This window comes from Pteropus alecto, unplaced genomic scaffold (genome assembly GCF_000325575.1).
Source record: "Pteropus alecto unplaced genomic scaffold, ASM32557v1 scaffold161, whole genome shotgun sequence".
Classification (NCBI taxonomy): Eukaryota; Metazoa; Chordata; class Mammalia; order Chiroptera; family Pteropodidae; genus Pteropus; species Pteropus alecto.
The window spans coordinates 6,589,113-6,611,795 of NW_006432943.1; the positions used below are offsets into that span (position 1 = coordinate 6,589,113).

Consider the following 22,683-nt stretch of genomic DNA (forward strand, 5'->3'; position numbering starts at 1 on the left):
TCCCAAAAATTAGAGACTTTCATCAGGATTGGGAGGAAAAAAGTATCAAAATTGAGAAGTACGACATTAAAAAATTGATACAGCAAGGATCCTAAAGGTATGCCAAAATCCTTGATAAAAGGTTGATGAGAAACAGGATATTCACATGGTGCCAAAGTATCAAAAGAGAAAACATCCCTTGACAAGGAAGAAATCTTGACATTGCTAATATTGGCATTAATGTGTTTCTTGATGTGATGCAATGTGAAATAAACGGCATCACCTATAAAGTATTCTCTGCCCAAAACTTTTAACCTAATAAATCTTAAGGCCTAACTTCCAGTTTAGAAAACAGGAGCTAAAAGGAAAATAACATAAAGAACAATCAGACAAAGTCTGAGATACTGACTCTTTGGCTAATTTCCCTGTATAGTGTTCCATATGTAAAGTAAAAAAATGGGAGAGGGGGCAGTCTAGAATTTAAAAGACAATACAATAAAGTGCAATACATAATCCTTGATTAAATCCAATTTTGAAAGATTATTAAAATGTTTTTGTTGGGAAACTGTTTGAAAGTCAGTGGTATGTGTTCATGTCATTTCACTCATTACTTAAATGTAAACACATTTACATTCTCGAAATGGGTATATTATCCAATATAATCATAGCACCTCTGTCCCACCTAAGAAAATGAGTAATAATTCTTCTAATGCGGCCCTTATTCAAAATTACTCAGGTGTTTCAAAAAACATATAAAGAAAACATGGTAAAATATTAGTAGGTGAATCTACATGATGGGCACATGGTTATTCACTGTACTACTCTTTGGAGTTTTCTGTATATTTTGAAATTTTTCATAATAGTTAAAAAAAAGAGACACAGGATGTTTTTTCCCCAGGTAATTCCTCTCTCCCTTGCCATCCAACAATCCACCACCACAACTGAGAATTATTATTTTATAAGAAAGACACTGCTACTGGTTATCCAGACTCACGATTTCCCCAAAGGCACCGTAAGTCTCTTGCCACAGAAAATGTTTATGGTATCCTAGATACCTACAGCTCCAACATCCCAACACACACAAGCACTTGTTTATGAAAGACTGGGCTTTAACAGTGTTTACTCCTATCAAGTTTGTTTTCCTAGAGAAGGAAGAAGAAAGATGGAAGTAAAGGATAAAATTACCCATGGTCTTTTTGCATTGTGTCTATCATCAGACATCAAGCAATTCAACAAGGAAATACCAAGCTGTCAGCAAATTCTGGTTTCAATCACTGCCAAAGAAAACAATGTCATTTGAAAACTGTCTTCAAAATAAGTGGAAAAGACACTTATTTAGCTGTGGGATTTGAGTCAGAAGAAAGATCTGCCTACCCAATGACCCACCACTGGCCTGTGGTACATTAGAGTTTTGTAACTTTAGGTTAAGGCGATAACTCCAGGGGTTCCTTTTGAAAGTGAAAATATCCCTAAAGAAGATTACACTAACATAAATGCTTGCCAAAATGATCGGATCTGTAAGTGCTATCTAGTACAATGCAATGAAAGAATGAGTCAGGTACATTTGACTGGGCGGAGAATAGGAGGAAGGGGAGCTGGAAAGAGAAGGAAAGAGCACAGCATTCATACAGCCCTGACAATATACAAAGCATTTCCATTATTTAACTCTCATAACATCATGAGGCAATTTAACTGTTATTCCCATTCTATAAATGAAGAAGAAACTAAGAACTGAGAAAGAAGGTAAGCTGCTAGTCCAATAACACAAAGCCAATAAGATGGAGCCAGAGGCTTTTTTTCTCTGAAAAATCTCATGTTCTAATGATTTTTATACCCACATCTGTCCTTGTTAGTTATGCAAGAAGAAAACTCTAGGTATATAATTACAAATGGAAGGATCTGAGAATAACATTAAAATTTAGAAGGAACAAAAGGAAAATAGGGTAATCAAGAGAAAATAGGGTAATCAAGAGAAAACAACACCCTTCCACCCCCAGAGTTTTATTCTTGGTAGACCCTTACACTTAATAGTATTTCCTATATCGAAGGGCCCAATAGGTCAAAACTACGTTTAATTTAGACTGCACAGTACCTTAGAAAATTGTGATGTTTCAGATGACAATCTAGATTTTTCAGTTTCTCCTGAAAAACTTGGAAATAAGGAAACAGTGAGCCCTCATTCCTATATGACATCAATCAGATGGAGCTGTCAGTTGCTATACCCTTTACAGAGCATGTGCTCTGCGCAGTTCGTCACAGCTCCCTCTACTCTCGACAGTTTCAATGCACCCACTTCACTCTTTTATAATATCTAACCTGGCTGGCCTGTTGCAGGCATCCGAGTTTGAAACTCCTACAACAGGAATTTCTAAAGACATACCCACCACAATATTTAAACTTGTTATTCAGTGCCTCTCTCCACAACTGGGTTGTTAAGTTCCATAAGATGGAGACTGTGTATATCTCATATATCAGAGTATCATCAATGCCTACCCACCTTGCCTGGCACTCAAATATCTGTTGAGTGAATGACTTAACATCAATAAACTGGTTCTACTGGAAGTAGATCTAATTGATAAGCTACAATTGCTACATTGATCCTCTGTAAATAAAAAGCAATCTCTAAATCATCATTTGCTGTCAGTGTTAACTATAGTACTTCTAATATACATTACAAATTCTGAAAATAGAATTCCATGTCTTTACTATATAAATCATTCATTCATTCATTCAACAACATATATTAACTACACGCAGGTGCCAAGCACTGTTTAAGATGCTGGGTGCTGGGAACAAAACGAACTAAAGGTTTACTCCTTTCCCCCACTGCAGCTGACTTGCTCCATTATAAAAGATTCCAGTATTCTAAGCTCCTCTCCTATAGTACAATCCACTGCAGGTACAGGTGTCACCTGGCCCTTTCACACAGTCCTCTGGGAACTGGAACTGGAGCTGATGCTGATAGTCTGGCTACAACTACCACTATGAGTAATAAAATACTTTGTCTCATCTCTTCTGCCAGCATCCACGAAACTATGACAGGCTACCCTGTCAGCTTAGAAGTAGGATAAAATCTCAAACTTTTATCAGTTCTTGACAGACAACAGGGAAAGTTTGGAGTAAAATATCAAGAGCCCAGTTGGGCACAGGTTAAGTTAGAGATGCCTATTGGATATCTAATTGGAGATATGAAATTTGGCAAGAAGATTTCCAAGTGTAAGATCTCCAGAGATCAAAGGGACATATATTTAAGAATTATCCTCAATGAAACATAATCTTTTTATCATCTATCATTATTTATAGACATAAAGAACAGTTGTGTTCTTGCATCCTAAAATAATATTTTCCACACCCACAAATCACTATTTAATAATAAAGCATCATTATATGTGTAAGCAATGATGTTCCAGAATCAATCTTTTATGTGCCCTTGGTAGACATGGAAATTAGTAAAGTATTTCCACCAGAATCATACCTCAAGATTGTATATCATATATTAAGAGCTGGAAAAATATTCATATTCTTTGCCTCGATTTTATTTATAGAATTCTACCATAAGGAAATTGTTAGTGAAGATGTGGAAACTTGTATTCCAGCAACATGCAAATGATTAGGTGAATAATGCCACACAGGATAGCATTTTGTGTAGGCATTTTTAATGTATACCTATAAACATCTAACAGACTAGATAGAAAATAATCTCCGCTGGCTTCAGGATACCATGTTTCTGTTTTTCAGCCAATAAAATTCCTTTTTTGGTAAACTAATTTGAGATGGATTCCTTTTGTTTGCAGTTAAGAGAATCTTAAACAGGTCCTAGAAGCCAGCCATCATTTGTAAGATTACTTACATATGTATGTAAATGTCATGTATTTCTCATTAACTGAGAACTATATACTGTCATGAGGCACATAACAATGTTCGGTCAACAACGGACCATATTATAAGTTTTTAAGGGAGCTGAAAAATTCCTCTCTCCTTGTGACATCATAGCCTTCATAACATCACAGCACAACACATTACTCACATGTCTGGTGAGAAATTCTGATATATATAAACCTACTGTACTGACAGCCATATGAAAGTATAGCAGAAAAAATCATGTACGATATGTAATACTTGATAATAATTAACAACTAGGTTACTTGTTTATGTATTTACTATATTATACTTTTCATTGTTAATGTGTATTCTTTCTACTTATAAAGAGTTTGCTGCGAAACAGTATGCCATGGTAAGCCTGCAGCAGCAGTCTCACACATCTCAGGTTTACCGTGGCTCTTGATAGCATCATTCTCTTGTGCTTGATTTAATCTTGTGTTGTTTTGTACAGTAACACGTTGTAAAGGCTTGTAGCCTAGGAGCAATAGGCTATACCATAGAGCCTAGATGTGTAGCAGGCTATACAATCTTGGTTCATGTGAGTACAATCTATGATGTTCTCACAACTACAAAATTGATTAACAATCTACAAGGCATTTCTCAGAATGCATCCCCACAGTTGAGCAGTACATGACTATATAAACTGTTTCCAAGGTAGGAGCTTACGAATAAAAATCAATGATTAGCATTATGATATACTTCTTGTTTTGGAGGTATTAATTAAGACAAAATAAGCTAATACCAAATAGATAATGTCCTATAACAATACCACTTTAGAATTCAGTTTATACTAAACAAATTATATATCTGCATATATAGATATATGTTCAGAGACTCAAATATAAATATTAGCACCAAATTATTAACACTGATTTTTCATATCATTGTGATAATCTAACACAATTCTCTAACATCTCTGTTTGAAACAGAGACTATCATAAATTCTTTTCAATACCTATAATGTGGGTAATTTCCCATTCTCGAAATTAGAATTTCACAACAGTCATAAGTTGTCCCTAACCAAGTTAACTAAATGAAGAGAGATAAAGTTTTTGATTGGTTTCAAAGTTTGGGGGAGGAAAAAAAGTGTGGAAATCAGACATGATAAGTCAGCAATTAATCGGCGTATTTTATAAAACGGTCCTGAAACTTCTTAAATGACTTCTAAAATGTGTTATAAGAAATGTCTTTTTCAACGGGCAAAAATGGAACTTCTTATTAGATATCACTTGGTAAAACAACACTCATTTATTTGTAGATTTATCAAAAAAATCAAATTCATTACTTTATACACACATATATACCAATTTTTAAATTATTTTTATAAAATTCAGAAAGATGTTCCTACTATGTTTAAAATTTAGTCTTGCATCTGTAATCTCCTGATCTTATTTTGTACGTATATATGAAATTCCACTATATTTATTTTCACTTGCAAATACCTAGCGATACATATAACCACAAATTCACAATTACACATAAAATTAATAATTAAATGTATAGTGATTATGTACTGCACAATTAGCAGAAAGTGGGTTTTAGAAACATTCCTGCCACTAAATACTTAGTCAAGTATTTACTTTCATAAGTCCCTCTAGGCCTCAGTCTCATTTGTAAAACTATGTTAACGACTACAGATAATCTCCAGGGATTCTTCAACACTAGAGAATTAGAGATAAAAAGTCTCAAATGCCCCACGGGCTAATAGGAAGTATAGATAAACAAAATATAATGAGTAGAGTAAAAGAGTTATGTCGAAAACATATGGAAACAAAAAGAAGTTATAGTATATGGAAGAAAATAAAAAAAGGTGTCACTAATGAAGTAATAAATGAGCTGAATTTTGGAAGAATGTATTGTAGTTTCCCAAGAGGTAAAGCAAGCATGGGGGGAAAACGAGTATAAAAATATTTGAGTAGGGAGGCACTTCCAAAACAGAAAATTAATGACCTCCAAAAATCTGTTCCTTCATAAAGCAATGAGAACACTGGCAAAAATTGCCAATTTTTTCATGACTAGAAATTACCCAAAGACTTGCAACAATTCGAGGAGCTTTTATCCAAGAAAAATGAATGAATCTCAGTAAAAACAGTGAGCCTTATGACATTTTAATTCGTCCTATTTCCATCATTCTCTCCCAACTCCATAGTAGTCTTAAAAAGACAGAGTTCATGACCACAGTAACTGCAAAACTACTAGCCTAGCAAATACTGGAGGAAACAAAACAGGCTTGGACTCACCAGAGTCCAAGACTCATCACTATTAGACCTGTCAGGCAGCTCCCTTGAAAACCTTCATTCTCAGACGTGGTCTTTATTTGACCTGACTCAAAATTCAGACTTTACAAAAAGCCCTATAATAGTCAGAGCATCTGTTGAAAACAATCAGCAGCAACTGCATTAACACTGCAACTGTATTTGGCAGTGATACAAGTTGGAGACTAACCAAATCACTTACACAGAAAAATTGGGAATAAGATATCTAAAGAGGACTCTGAAAAACTGACATGTCAGGAAATCTAGAAGGCCACGCACATGCCCAAGAAAGATCTGAGGAGGCCCTACCCTCTCACCTCTGGCTGATACCGAGGCTCTGCATAAGAAGGACGCGAAGATGAGGCAGAGTTGTAAAGAGCACTGAATTCATGCCAACACACACACACAAAGCCCCTCAGCAAAAGCTGAAAGACTTAATAGTTCCAGATATTGACAGGAAATATATGTCCTATCATTAATTGACTACTAACGTAACTGAGCAGACTTCAGTGGCAACTCATTTAAAAAAAAAATCAGACTTTACAGAATCAGTCCAAGAAAGTCACTAAAGTAAACAACAAAAGCAAATCCTGTAGAGTGGATATACCTGATTTCCAGAGTTGCCACATTATATTATTTAAAATGTCTAGTCTTCAACAAAAAATTATGAGCCATGAAAAGAAACAGAAAGTTATGGTCTAAATTGAGGAGGCAAGAGAAACTGTCTCTGAGGAAATACAGATGTTGGACATAGAAGAAAAAAACATCTGATCATCTGTTACAAATATATTCAAAGAACTAATGAAAATCATGTCTAAAATATATATATAAATATATAAAAATGATAACTCACCAAGTAGGAAATATCAATAAAGAGCCAGAAATTAGTTTAAAAAACTTTAGACTCAGAGACAAGCTGAGATTAAAAGATGGTAAAATATATATCATACAAGAAGTAACTAAAGAAAGAACTGGAAAGGTTATACTAATACCATATAAAACAGGCTCTAAGAAAATAGTTACTAGAGACAAGAAAGGGCATTTTATAAAGATGAAAGGGTTACTCTATCAAGAAAATATAATTATAAACATATATGCACTTAAAACAAAGCTCCAAAATGCATGAAGCAAAACTGACAGAATGGAAACGAGAAACTGACAAATAAAAGTTGGAGAATTAAATACTGAACTTTCAATAATGGATAGAACAAGTAGGCAGAAGACCAATAAGAAAATAAGACGAACACTATTAAGCAACTAGACCTAGAAGACATTTTAGAACACGCCTCCCAAGAGCAGAACACACCTTTATCAAGTACAGATGGAACATTCTCCAAGATAGATCATATGTTAAAGCATAAAACAAGCATCGATACATTTTAAAAGACTGAAATCATACAAAGTATGTTCTCCAAACACAATGGACTAATACTAGAAATACAAAAGGAAATTTGAGAAATTCACAAATATGTAGAAATTAAAGAACACACTCAAATAACCTATGGATCAAAGAAAAAAAAAATCACGAGGTAAATGAGAAAATAAGATGAATGAAAATGAAAAAAAAAACCCAGCATATCAAAACAATGGGATGCAGTTAAAAATAAGTTCTTGGAGGAAATTTATAGCTGTAAACACTGAAAAGAAAGATCTCAAATCAATAACCTAACCTCCCACATTAAAAATCAGAAAAAGTGAATACATTCTACTCAAATAAAGCAGATGAAAGGAAATAATAAAAATTAGAGTAGAAATAAAGAATGGAAAAATTAATAGGGTAAACCAACAAAACCAAAATTAATTCTAAAAAAAAAATCGACAAAACTGGCAAAACGTTAGCTAAATTGACCCCAAAAAAGAACAATTTTATACCAAATTAGATAACCTGGATAAAAGCAATAAATTCCTACAAAGATACAAATTACCACACTGACTCAAGAAGAAATAGAAAAATTAAATAGACCTATAACAAAAGATGGAGTTAATAATCAAAAAATTTGCAACAAAGAAAAGCCTAAGACCAGATGGCTTCACTAATGAATTGTATCCAATGCTTAAAGATGAATTAAAACCAGTCCTCTACAAACTTTTCCAAAAAATAGAAGAGGAGGGAATACTTTCTAAGGCATTCTATGAAAATCAAACAAATCACAAGAAATGAAATTACTGGTCAATATCATTTATGAATATAGACTTGAAAATCCTCACCAAAATACTAGCAAACCAAATCCAGGAATACATATTAAAAGAAATAAAAAAAGATTACACATCATGACCAAGTAGGGGTTTATCTCAGGAACGCAAGGTTGGTCCGACATAAAAAAAATTAACCATGTAATAAAATATACTAATTAATACAACAGAGAAAAAAAAAGTATATGATCATCTCAATAAACACAGAAAAAAACATTGGAGACATTCATCACTTTCATGATAAGAACACTCAAAAATTAAAAATAAAAAGGAATTTTCTCAATGTGATAACATTTGGAAACATTCATCACTTTCATGATAAGAACACTCAAAAATTAAAAATAAAAGGGAATTTTCTCAATGTGATAAAGGGCACCTACCAAAAACCCACAGCTAACATCATACTTAATTGTGAAAGACTGAAAGCTTTCCCCCTGTGATGAGGAACAAGCAAGATATCTGCTCTCACCACTTCTACTCAATTTTATGCATAAAATTCTAACCAGGGCAATTTAGGTAAGAAAAATAAATTTAAAAACCATTCAGAGTGAAAAGGAAGAAGTAAAATTATTTCTATTTGTAGATGACATGATCATGTACATAGAAAATCTTGAAAATTTAGCACTATCGGAGTTAATAAGTTCAGCAGTATGATGTTAAAGCATAATTTACTCAATATACGAAAATACCAATTGTATTTCTATACACTATCAATGAACAATCCAAGAAAGAAATTAAAACACTTCTATTGTCAATAACATCAAAAAATAATAATAAATTTTAAAAAAGGAGAGTTCTAGTCAAGATGGCGGAGTATGAAAACACTATGCTTGCCTCTTCCCATAACATTAAAATTATTACTAAATTATAGAAAAATCAACCTGAAGAACCATCTGAAGACTAGCTTAATAGAAGTCCTACAAATAAAAATATAAAGAAGCCGCCATGTTGAGACTAGTAGGAGAGGGCTGGAGATAAAAAATGGGCTAGTCCTGCACCCAGAGAGCTACCTCAGCTGTAGAGGTCCCCCATGAAGAGTGAGAAGTCTCAGCTTCACACCGGACTCCTCGGCGTGGAGCACCACTGCAGGAAAAAGTTGTCCCCACAATATATGGCTATGAAAATCACTAGGCATTTTGTCCGTCCAGATGACACAAGACTGTGGGAAACCCAGTTATTCCTCTTAAAGGGCCCATGCACTGATTCTCACTCCCAGGAACTCACACTGGGTTCTGGCAGAGAGATAGTGGCTTGGGAAGTGCCAGATGCATGTAAGAAGAGACTGAATTGAGTGGCTTCAGGGTGAAAACTAGAGGGACAACCACCACTGTCCACATGTTGAGCTCTTCTCCCATGTATTCAGTGGGTGGGTGCCATGTTTCCTTCATTGAGTCCACCCCCAGCATGGCCAAATCTGCATCTGCACTGGCCAGGTGACCCTGCCCCACCAAACTTACGCAATGCTGGAGGCTTTTTCAGAGCTTGGTAGCCAGCAGCAGCCAGGATTGGCTCATGCTACAGACTCACTTGGACAACTATTGGGGGTCTGTGGACTCCAGGAAGCCAGCAGCTGACCTCTGCATGCTCTGAGCCTTTTGAGTTACCCAAGGCTTAGCACTGTGCCAAATATGAATCTACACTAATCTGGTGAACTCCTCTCACTCTACCCTGGTGGCTCCCTAAGATCCCATCTCTCCCAATTTGAGTGCTACTGGAGGCTTTTTTGGCCATGGGGGAACAGCCAGTGTTGGCCCATTCTACAGACTTTCTTGGACAACTCTTGAGAGTCCATGGGCCCCAAGTGGGCAGTGGCTGGCCTCAGTGTGCTCTGAGCCTTTTGATTAGCCCCAGGCTCAGCTCTGATGCCAAATCTAAACCTGCACTAACCTGGTGAACATCACTCACCCCACCCTGGTAACTCCCTGCGACCCTGCCCAAGCTCTTGCAGCAGCTGAGCTTCTGGGTAGCCAGCAGGTGGAGGCAGTCCTCGAGGTGCCCTGGGCCTTTTGTAAAACTTCCCCCAGGCCCGGCACTGTGGCAGCAGGCCTTAGTTCATAGTGTGGCCTCTCCCACACACCTCCAGGTCCAGCAGAAGCAATAACCAATCATGAATCACTTTGTAGCTCCTACTAAGTATCCCTGGACAAATTACAGGCAGCCACTGACCACGGACTGCATGGGAGCCCCGCCCAAGAGGCTCCCAAACCAACACACCCAGTGGCCAGCTTCAGACCATAATAAAGCACCACCCAATTAGTCCCACAGGCAGCATACCCAAAGGGTGGTCTCCGCAAGCACCAGGGCCCACTGGGGCAAATCTTGTTCTGTGGGACTAGCCCTGCACAGCAGTTCATAAACTGTGGTCATGGCTAATCCTCACAGCCAATAAACTGGAGGGTCAATCTCACCAACTGACATGCAAACAGCAATTAAGGCTCAACTACAAGAGGGCACACACAACCCACACAAGGGAAATCTGGCTCAAGTGACCAGGGAGACTGTACCCTTGGGCCCCACAGTATGCCTACTATGTAAGGCCACCCTGCCAAGACAGAGAGACATAGCAGATCTACCTAATACATAGAAACAAACACAGAGAGGCAGCCAAAACGAGAAGACAAAAACATATCCCAAAATAAAGAACAGGCGAAAACTCCAGAAAAAGAACTAAACAAAATGGATGCAAGCAATCTATCAGAAACAGACTTTAAAACACCGGTTATTAGAATGCTTAAGAAACTTAGAATTTCAACAAAGAAATAGTAAGCATAAAAAAGATCATAGAAACCATTAAAAAAAAGCACCAGTCAGAAGTGAAAAATAAAAATAACTGAAATGAAGACTACACTAGAAGGAATCAACAGACGATTAGATGAAGCAAAGGATAAAATCAGCAATTTGGAAGACAACATAGCAAAAAAACACCCCATCAGAATGGCAAAATAGAAAAAAAATGAAAAAGAAATTAGGATAGTTGAAAGGACCTCTGGGACAACATCATGTGTAATAACATTCATATCATAGGACTTTCAGAAGGAGAAGAGAGAAAGCAAGGGATTGAGAACCTATTTGAAGAAATAATGACTGAAAACTTTTCTAACCTGGCAAAGGGAATAGACATACAAGTTCAGAAAGTACAGAGTCTCAAACAAGATGAACCCAAATAGGCCACACCAAAATACATCATAATTAAAATGCCAAAAGGTAAAGACAAAGAGAGAATCATAGGAGCAGAAACAGAACGGCAGTTACCTGAAAAGGAGGTCCCATAAGACCTCCTTTTCTCAACAAAAACGTTGAAGGCCAGAAGAGACTGGCACAAAATATTCAAAATGATGAAAACCAAGACCTACAACCAAGACTACTCTTGGTAGTAGTCTTGATAACCCAACAGGGCTATCATTTAAAACTGAAGGAAAGATAAAGAGCTTCCCAGACATAAAAAAGCTAAAGAATTTCATCATCGCCAAACCAGTATTACAAGAAATATTAAAGGGACTGCATAAAGAAAAATAAAAGAACATAAATGTGAATAATAAAATGGCAATAATTATATACCTATCAATAATCACTTTAAATGTAAATGGATTAAATGCTACAATCAAGAAACATCAGGTAGCTGAAGAGCTAAGAAAACCCATATATATGCTGTCTACAAGAGACCCACTTCAGATAGACACACAGACTGAAATTTAAGGGATGGAAAAAGATATTTCATAAAAATTGAAATGAAAAAGAGCTTATATCAGACAAAACATATTTTAAACAAAGGCTATAATAAGAGACAAAGAGACATTACATAACGATAAAGGGATCAATCTAACAAGAGGAAATCTACGGCCACGCTACCTTGAAAGTGCCCGATCTCATCTGATCTCAGAAGCTAAGCAGGGTCGGGCCTAGTTAGTACTTGGATGGGAGACCACCTTGGACTACCAGGTGCTGTAGGAGTTAAAAAAAAAAAAAATTCAACAAGAGGATATAAACTTAGTAAACATTTGTGACCCAACATAGGAGTATATAAATACATAAAGCAAATACTGACATAAAGGAAGAAATTGACAGTAATACAGTCAAATGAGGGACTTTAACAACCCACTGATATCAACAGATAGATCTTCCAGACCAAAAAAAATCAATAAGGAAACAGCAGCTTTAAATGACATTTTAGACTAGATCAATTTAATTGATATTTTTAGTGTTTCGTCCCAAAGCAGCAGAATATACTTTTTAAGTGCACACACAACATTTTCCAAGACAGACTATATGTCAGGCCACAAGTTTCAAAAAATTTAAGATGAATAAAATCATATCAAGCATCTTCTCTGATCACAATGCTATGAAACTAGAAATCAATTACAAGAAAAAACTGAAAAACACCAAAACACATGGAGGCTAAATTACATGCTACTGAACAATGAATGGGTTAACAATAAGACCAAGAAAGAAATCAAAAGATACCCTGAGAAAAATGAAAATGAAAACATAATGACACAAGATCTATGAGACCCAGCTAATGTAGCCCTAAGAGGGAAATTCACTGTAATACAGGCCTATTGCAAGAAACAAGAAAAATCTCAAATAAACTATCTAACTACACCTAATGAAACTAAAAAAAGAACAGCAAAACGCAGCCCAAACAGTAGAAAGAAGGAAATAATGAATATTTAAATGGAAATAAAATAGAATCTAAAAAAATAAAAATACAAAAGATCAATGAAACCAAGAGCTGGTTCTTTGAAAAGATAAAACAAAACTGATAAACCTTTACCAGACTCACCAAGAAAAAAGAGAGAGGGCCCAAATAAAAATCAGAAACAAAAGAGAAGTGACAACTGACACCACAGAAACACAATGGATCATAAGAAAATACTATGAACAATTATATGCCAACAAATTTGACAACTTGAAACTTGTGACCTAACATGTAGTCTGTCTTGGAAAATGCTATCTGTGCACTTAAAGAAACATATTATCTTCCAAGACTGAATCAAAAAGAAAGAGAAAATCTGAACAAACCAGTTACTACCAACAAAATCTAATTTGTAATCAAAAAATTCCCAACAAACAAGTGTCTTGGACAAGATGGCTTCACAGGTAAATTTTGCCATTCAAAGAATTAATACTTATCCATGTCTAGCTATTATAAAAACTTCAACAAGATAGAAGGCACTCGACTTCATTTTATGAGGCCACTATTACCCTGATTCCAAAGCCAGGTAAAGACATTACAAAACAAAAAAATTATAGGCTGATATCTCTTATGAACATAGATGCAAAAATCCTCAACAAAATAGTAGCAAACCAAATTCAGCAAGAAATTAAAAAGATCATACACCATAATCAAGTGGGATTTATTCCTGGGATGCGAGGTGGGTTCAATATCTGCAAATCAATCAATGTGATACATAAGCAATATGAAGAATAAAAATCATATGCTCATATCAACAGATGCAGAAAAAGCATTTGACAGGAGCCATTTATAATAAAAACTCAGCAAAGTGGGAACAGCAGGAACATACCTCAACATAATAAAGGACATATATGACAAACCCACAGCTAACATCATATTCAACGGGAAAAAGCTAAAAGCGTTTTCCTTACAATTAGGAATAAGACAAGGATTTTCAATTTTACCACTTTCATTCAACATAGTATTGAAAGTCCTAATTGCAACAGACAAGAAAAAGACATAAAAGAAATTCAAATTATAAAGAAGTAAAATTGTCATGATTCGCAGATCACGATACTATATAGAGAAAACCCTAAAGATTCCACCGAAAACTGTTAGAAATGATAAATGAATTCAGTAAAGTTGCAGGATGCAAAATTAATATTCAGAGAGAGGTTGCATTTTTATACACAAATAACAAATTATTACAAAGAAAGTAAGAAAACAACCCCATTTACAAATGAATCAGAAAAAAAAATAATAAAATACCAAGGGATAAATTTAATCAAGGAGATAAAAGACCTATACTTGAAAAACTATAAGTCACTGAGGAAAGAAACTGAAGAAGATACAAATAAATGGAAGCATATACCATACTCATGGATATGAATTAACTTTGTTAAAAAGTCCTTACTACCCAAAGCAATCTATAGATTCAATGCACTCTCTATCAAAATACCAATGGCATTTTTCAAAGAGCTATAACAAATAATCCTAAAATTTATATGGAACCATAAAAGACCCCGAATAGCCATGGCTATCTTAAGAAGAACAAAGGTGGAGGTATCACAATACCTGATATCAAACTATACTACAAGGCTATAATAATCAAAACAGCATGGCACTGGCATAAAAACAGACACATAGATCGATGGACTAGAAGAGAGAGCCCATAAATAAACTCATGCCTATATGGTCAATTAATCTATGATGAAGTAGCCAAGAAAATACAATAAGAAAAAGACCGTCTATTAAATAAATGGTGTTGAGAAAACCAGACAGCTACATGCAAAAATAAAAAATAAAACTAGACCATCTTCTTACACCATATACAAAAAAAACTCAAAATGAATTAAAGATTTACATATAAGACCCAAAACTCCTAGAAGAACACATAAACAGTAAACTCGCTGATATTGCTCTTAGTAATATTTTTTTGCTGATGTATCTCCTCAGACAAAGGTGACAAAAGAGAAAATAAACAAACGGGACTGCATCAAAGAAAAAAGCTTTTACACAGCAAAGGAAGCCATCAAAAAAAAAAAAACAAAAAACAAAGACAACTGAATGCGAGAAGATATTCGCTTATGATACATCTGATAAGAGGTTAATAGCTAAAATGTAATAAAGAACTCATATCACTCAACACCAAAGAAACTAACAATCCAAAAAAAAAAAATGAGCAAAGGAACTGAATAGATGTTTCTTCAAAGAAGACATACAGATGGCCAATAGACATATGAAAAGATGCTCAACATCACTGATCATCAGAGAAATGCTAATTAAAACCACAATGAGATATCACCTCATACCTGTCAGAATGATCATCATTAATAAATCAACAAACAAGTGCTGGCAAGGATGTAGAGAAAAGGGAACCCTCATGCACTGTTGGAAAGATTGAAAATTGGTGCAGCCGCTACGGACGACAGTCTGGAAGTACCTCAAAAAAATTAAAAATGGATATACATTTTAACCCAGCAATTGCACTTCTAGCTATTTATCCAAAAACCAAAACAATCATTTGTAAAGACTTCTGCACCTCCATGTTCATGGCAACACTATTCACAATAGCCAAGATACAGAAGCAATCTAAATGCCCACCAACAGATAATTAGATAAAGAAGTTATGGTTCACATATATAATGGAATATTATTCAGCCATTAAAAAAAAAAAAACTTACCATGTGCAACAACACAGATGGACCTAGAAGGTATTATGCTAGTGAAATAAGTCAAACAGAGACAAATACCATATGATCTCGTATATGGAATCTAAAGAAAAAACAAAACAAAAACAGACTCATAGCTGCAGAGAACAAACTGATGCTTGCTGGAGTGGAGTGGGGTTGGGGAACTGGATGAAAAGATGAAGGGCTTCAGCAGTACAAATTGGTAGTAATGAAATACTCAAGAGGATGTAAAGTACAGCACAGGGAATATAGTCAATAATATTGTAATAACTATGTATAGTGTCAGGTGGGTACTAATCAGGCAGGATCATTTCTAAATCATATGTCTAACCACTATGCTATATACCTGAAACTAATATAATATTGAATGTCAACTGTAATTGAAAATAAAAAAAATAAGTTTAACAAAAGAGATAAAAGATTTGTATACCAGAAACTACAAAACATCACTGATAGAATTTAAAGGCCTAAATAAATGGAAAGGCATCCCTCAATCATAAATTAGAAGAATGAATTAAGATGATGTCCCCAAATCCCCTTAAAAATAAAAATAAAGAAAAACAAACACCTAATATCCCTAACAAATCCTTTTTTCCACAGAACTGGACAAGCTCTTCCCAAAATTTATATAGATATGCAAGGGACCCAAAATACCCAAAACAATCTTGAAAAAAAGTTAGAGGACTTACATTTCCTAATTTCAAAAATACTGACAAAAACTACTGCAATAAAGTGTGGTACTGGCTTATGGATAGACATATAGATAAATGGAACAGAACTAGGTCTAGAAACAGGCCCATACATTTATGGTCAGTTGATTTCCAATAAGAATACAATCACCATTCAATGAGGAATAAAGAGTCTTTTCAACAAATAGTGCTAGGACAACTGGATATTCACATGAAGTCAGACCTATACCTCACGCCATATACAAAAATTAACTCAAAATGGATGAAAGACCTAAAAATAAAGGCTAAAATTTTAAAAATTCTTAGAAGAAAACACAGGTATAAATCTTTGTGACTTTGGATTAGGCAATAATTTTTTAAACATGACACCAAAAGCACAAGTGACCAAAGAAAAAATAAATTGGAATTCATTAAAATTTAAAGCTTTTATGCTTCAATGAACACTATTATGAAAGTAAGAAGATAATCCAAAGAATGGGAGATGATATTTACAAATCCTATATCTGATAAAGAAATAGTATACAGAATCTATAAAGAACTCTTACCACTGAATGAAAAAGAAAACTAATCCAATTTTTTAAAGAGCAAAAAAATTTAATAGAAATTTCTCCAAAGAGATACACAAATGACCAAAAAGAACATGAAAAGATGTTCAACATTATTAGTCATTAGGGAAATACAAATCAAAACCATAATGAGATACCTCTTCACACCACTAGGATGGCTATGATCAAAAAGACAGGTCATGTGTAGACAAGGATGTGGAGAAACTGAAAACCCTCATAAATTGTTGGTGAGAATATAAAATGATACAGCCACTGGGGAAAACTTTGGCGGCTCCTCAAAAAGTTAAACATGAAGTTACAATATGGTCCAGGAATGCTATTCATAAAAAATATCCCCAGAAGAACTAAAACGATTCACACAAAAACTTGTATATAAATGTTCTTAAAAGCATTATTTCTAATAGCCAAAAAGTGGAAAAAACCCCTATGTCCGTCAACTGATGAACAAATATACAAAATGTGGTATTATCCATATAATGGAATATGATTCAGCCATAAAAATGAATGACATGTTAATACATGCTAAAACATGGATAAAACTTGAAAACATGCTAAAAGAAACAAGACACAAAAGTTAGATAACACATGATTCTATTTGCATGAAGTGTACAGAATAGGAAATAGTTACTGACTGCAAGGGTTTGGGGCAGGAAAGGAGGAATGGGAAATGAATATTAGTGAATATATAAGGTTTTTTGTGGGGTTGATGAAAATGTTCTAGATTTAATATAGTGGTGCTGTTTCAATATACTAAATATACCAAAATCACAAATTTGTATTCTTTAAATCGAATTCTATGAAATATAAATTATACCTCAATAAAGCTATTTTAAAAATTCAGAATAGATCCAAGGAATTACAACTAGCTCCACATAGCTGAAGCTCAGGTCCCAAAACATGAAGTAATAGAGTTAGACATGATTCTATCATAAAAGGTCATTGCTAAGATGTTTGAGCTTTGTCCTGCAGGACATGAAGAAACCATAAAAAAATTTTTTAAGCAAAGGCTTATAGTCATCAGATATGCACGAAGAAGTAATTCCTTAGTAATTATGTTCTTATACAAGAACAATCAAAAGAAAAATGGGATAAAAGGAAAGATTCCATTCATGATAGCAATAAAAAAATAAATAAAAGCATCTTAGGAATAAATCAAATAGAAAATGCATAAAAGCTCTAGGAGAAAAATTATAAAACTTTAATATAAGACAAAGAAAACTTAAATAAGTGGAGTTAGTTTGTTTGTTTAATGGAAAAGAAGCTTCCATAATATAAAGTTTCAATTTCTCACACGGTATTTGATAAATTCAGTGCAATTCAAATAAAAATTCTAATAGTTTCTCACGGAATCAAATCTCAGCAATTCTAAGATTCGCATGGAAGTGAGAAGAGTTAAGAATAGCTAACAATTTTTAAAAGGAATAAGATGAAGTAGTAGGGTTAGTCACTTTACCAATTATCAAGACTATAAACTTTGATAAGATTATATGAAAATGGCACAGAAATAAACAAATGACTGCAGAAGAACAGAGCAAAACTCAGAAACATTTATGTATCAAAACTATAAAAAACTTAATGACATCAGAGATATTACATTAGGGAAAAGATAAGTTAATCAATTATTTTTCCTGAACAACTGAGATGGATAAGAGAATTTGATCTCTACCCCATAGCACATCAAACATAACTCTGATGGCGTAAAAGTTTTAAAAGAAAACATTGGAAAAATGTATGCATAACTTTGAGGTAGGAAAGAATTTCTTATATTAAAAATATAAGAAAACACAACCCAAAAAGATGAAACTAATAAATTCGACCATGTTAAAATTTAAATTACAATTTCTGTTTCTAGCAACATGGTAGACTACAGATACAGAAAAAAAAATTTCCTGGTACAGTAATTGTTAACATGCTGAATAAAATAATCACCGAGGCAGATCAAGAAAATTCCTAAGAGCTATACACAAGAAGAAGCATGAATCTATAAGCTGCACTAGAGCCAAAGGCCAAAACTGGAAAAGGGAAGAGAAAGGTCACAATTGGACCACCACATAAAGCTGGGACCCACAAAGCACTTCACCTTCAATGTAAAATAAAAACCAATCCATCCTGCAGATGACACCAAAGAGATAACATGCCTTGGCCTTGGCTCTGAATAAAGTGGGAGTCTCCTGAGACTTTCTAAACATGACCCTAATTCTCAAGGAGTTGGAATTCAACTACCTGTATCAACAAAAAAATACTAAGCCAACAATTTAAAGAAATCCCAGGTCAGTATACCCAGGAGTGTAGTAAAGATACACTCAAATTTTCTCTAGAGGAAGGCACTCAGACCTCCAATTGGTGAGATTCTATAAATTGTGAGCACAGAATAAACAAAAAAAAAAATGTTTTAAAGAAATCACTGAATATTCAGAAAGCAACCACCATGAGCAACAGTCAAAAGAAACAACCAATTACACAATGAGACTTGAAAAAAAACAAAACATACTAGATTTACCAAACAAAATATAAAAAAACTATGTTCCACATGTTTAAAGAACCAAAAACAGGAAAATTAGAGTATTCAAAGGGATTAAGGGGTCATCAAAACTGAGGACTGGGGAGAGGCATTATTAGAATAGATATGGTTGAGAATTCTCCAGAACTGATGAAAGACACCAACCACCAAATTAAGAAAACTCAAGAATTCTAAAATAGAACAACAGAAAACTACATTTATACCATCACAGTGAAAGAGTAAGGACCAAAGAGAAGATATCAAAGCCACCAATGAGAAAAAGCAGATTACCCACAATTAGTGTGATTATCAACTTCTCAACAGTAAAGAGGAGGTAGTTAAATGGTACCTTCAAAATTCTGAAAGTAACTATCTGCCTACAATTCTTTATCAAAAAAAAAAAAAACCCTCGAGAATGAAGATGAGATAAAGATGTTTTAAGGCTGACAAAATGACCTTCGTTAAAAGAACTTTAAAGGAAGGTGTTAGAAAATGAAGACAACTGAGAGCCAAGATGAAAGGTACAACATATGAGAAAGAATGATGAACAAAGATGATCGGTATTAAACACTGACTTGTAAAACAATAAGCATAATGTCCAATTTGTAGATTAAAGTATAAATGCAAAATCCTGGACAATAATATCATAAATCAGGAAGAGAGAATGGTGGTGATAAGAGGTAGCACATTTTAGGCTTATAATATTTGTGAGGCATATAGATATTAACTTTAGTCTTGTGTTAACCACTGAAGTGCAAAGAATAAAGTATATAATTTCCAGTTAGAGGAAAAATGAAATGACGGAAAGAGAACCTCAGTACAAAATGAAACATGAAAAATTTTTAAAAGATAATTAGCAAGCATTGCTTAAAGAGATTGCAGGAGTCATGGGCAGAAGCAGGAGACAAATCAGAAATGTATTTCAGTATGAAAAAAAAAGTCTCAAAAGGATACAGGAAGACCATTAAAATAAGAGGGGAGTGGGAAAAGGCAAGGGTGAAGAACTTTTGCCATATCTATACTGTTGAATCATTTTATAAAGAAAAATTATTTCTCTATTACATCTGACATACACACACGCACATGCGTGCGCGCTCCTACTTCAACAGCCCAGGAAATAAACAATAATATTATTCATAGAAAGGAGATAACAAATGAAGCTCTAGTTTCTCACCTGGGTGACTATGTGTGGGCTCCCCTTTCAGCCAAGACAAATAGGTCACTGATGAGAAGTTCAAGTTTTTATAAGTTTTAAAATACATTTTAATAGTTTGGTATCATGGCTACAACAGAGGCAAGGAAGCCTGGACTATTGAGAGATTGGGGAATTTATGTTGTAGATAGATCTGTCACACAGAGTCACTGTGGAGGAATAAAGGACAGGTGAAACACCAACACTAGCTAAAGGAAGAATTATTGCTCAATGAGCACTTTGGAATGTTCTAACTCCATCTTAAAATATTTTGGACGACTACTATTTAAAAAGACATTAAAAGAAAATTCACTTATTTCAAAAACTGTTTTGAAATACACTGAAAGGTTTTTAAAATATACTCATCCTCCAAAAATCTGTTTATAATTTTAGTATGTATTACATTTAAATACTTCTTATAACTAAGGCAATTCAATCTAAAAGCCATTTACAATGAGTTGTTTGTCACTTTTAATTTAGATATTTACTTCATACTATAAATTTTATTTTTATTAAAGAAAACTAGCTCTATTTCAAAGTTCTGAAGAAAGCTTCGGTTCAAGCCATTTCAATTTAAAACATTAAAATAAGATATTTCTCTATCGCTGAGAAAGCACAACCTATTTTTTAGAACACATGGAAATTAAGCTAACTTGACACGAAACAATTGGCACACATAACTACATTCCACTATTTAGATCATTAAAGTAGAATTAAAGTCATACACAACAGTCTATAGTTAGCAAACAAAAACCATTAAAAACTGTACTACTAAATGTACATGAGGAAGTCAGGATGCATGGTAATTCTACGTCATCCAATCCAAGTAAGATAAACCTTTTTTAAGTCTCAGAAGATATAGAGTTTACTGACAGGATATGTTAACCCCTCTTGCACTATCCTTTATCACTACACTGGCCCTAACACGTCCATGCTTATGCATACACTTTGTATAACAATCTTAAGCATGCCAACAAACACAGTGCCTTCTGTAATTACTTCAGAAGGGGGAGAAGGGGACTACTGAGAAAAATCGCAGCACAGGGCCAATGTATCAGCAGAAAACCATTATCTATCACTTCAAGGCCTGATACCAAAACCTTGGCTCTGAAAACATAACATATTTAAACATTCTGTGTAAACCTAAGCAAACTCTACAATGTTTCAAATCAGTTTATCTTGATGTTACTAAACACAAATAAGACTCAAACTGAAAGAAAAGCTTGTGTAAGTCCTCCTTTTCAAAGAGAGCTCAAGTCTACTCTGATTAATTAGGCCTGTCAGCAGAGTAGAGCATATCCTTCTTACCAACCTCCACCATGGGCTTAATAACAGTCCATTGACTAAATACAATTTATCTTACTAATAGAAAACCATCCAGTTTTATTATCCTACTCAATGCTTTCCAACTACTTGGCCAGCCAGCCCCCTGGGTAAATGATGGAGTCTTCTTTCAGCCTGAGTTGACCGGCAGGGACCTCCAACCACAACAGGGTCACTTTGAGGGCTGAGGGGGAATCATTTTAGCATGCCTGTAACCCATCTGTGGCACTACTGGTATGACCACAGCACATCAGTAGGGAAGAATTTGGTTAAAATCTTTTCCATACTCAGAGGTAAGACTAGACACAGTCTTACAAACACTTTATCTACTTTTGATAGAAAAAACAATCAAACTGAGAAAACTCGTACATAAAACTCTTTACACACACACACACACACACACACACACACTCTTGAATCAGCATCGGAATCTCCTCCAACGAAACAACTGTTTTCATATAGGTTAGAAACGAATTCTCTGCACACTTTCATTTCTCAAGATTTTCATGCATACCCTAAGTATTTATAGCCACTATTATCTGTTACTAAAATACAAATCCTAGAATATCATTTTTTAATTGTAAACATCAAGGAGTATAAGGGTAATTTATATAATGTTTTGCACTCTAAACAATCTTCTGTAATATTTGAGTGTATGTAAATTTTCCTGAGGAAAGGGTCTATATAACTTTCATTAGATTCTTAAAGAAATATGAAATTCAAAAAGTTATTTTTTACT

General features: G+C 34.4%; 1 protein-coding gene and 1 pseudogene across 1 annotated transcript in view; one reads left to right on the forward strand and one right to left on the reverse strand.

Moving 5' to 3' along the window:
• The window catches only part of BMP2K (BMP2 inducible kinase), a 109,333-nt gene that overhangs the window by 68,984 nt on the left and 17,666 nt on the right, over positions 1–22,683 (reverse strand). The gene's annotated exons all lie outside the window — the stretch shown is intronic.
• Positions 12,142–12,260, forward strand: LOC112476405 (annotated as a pseudogene).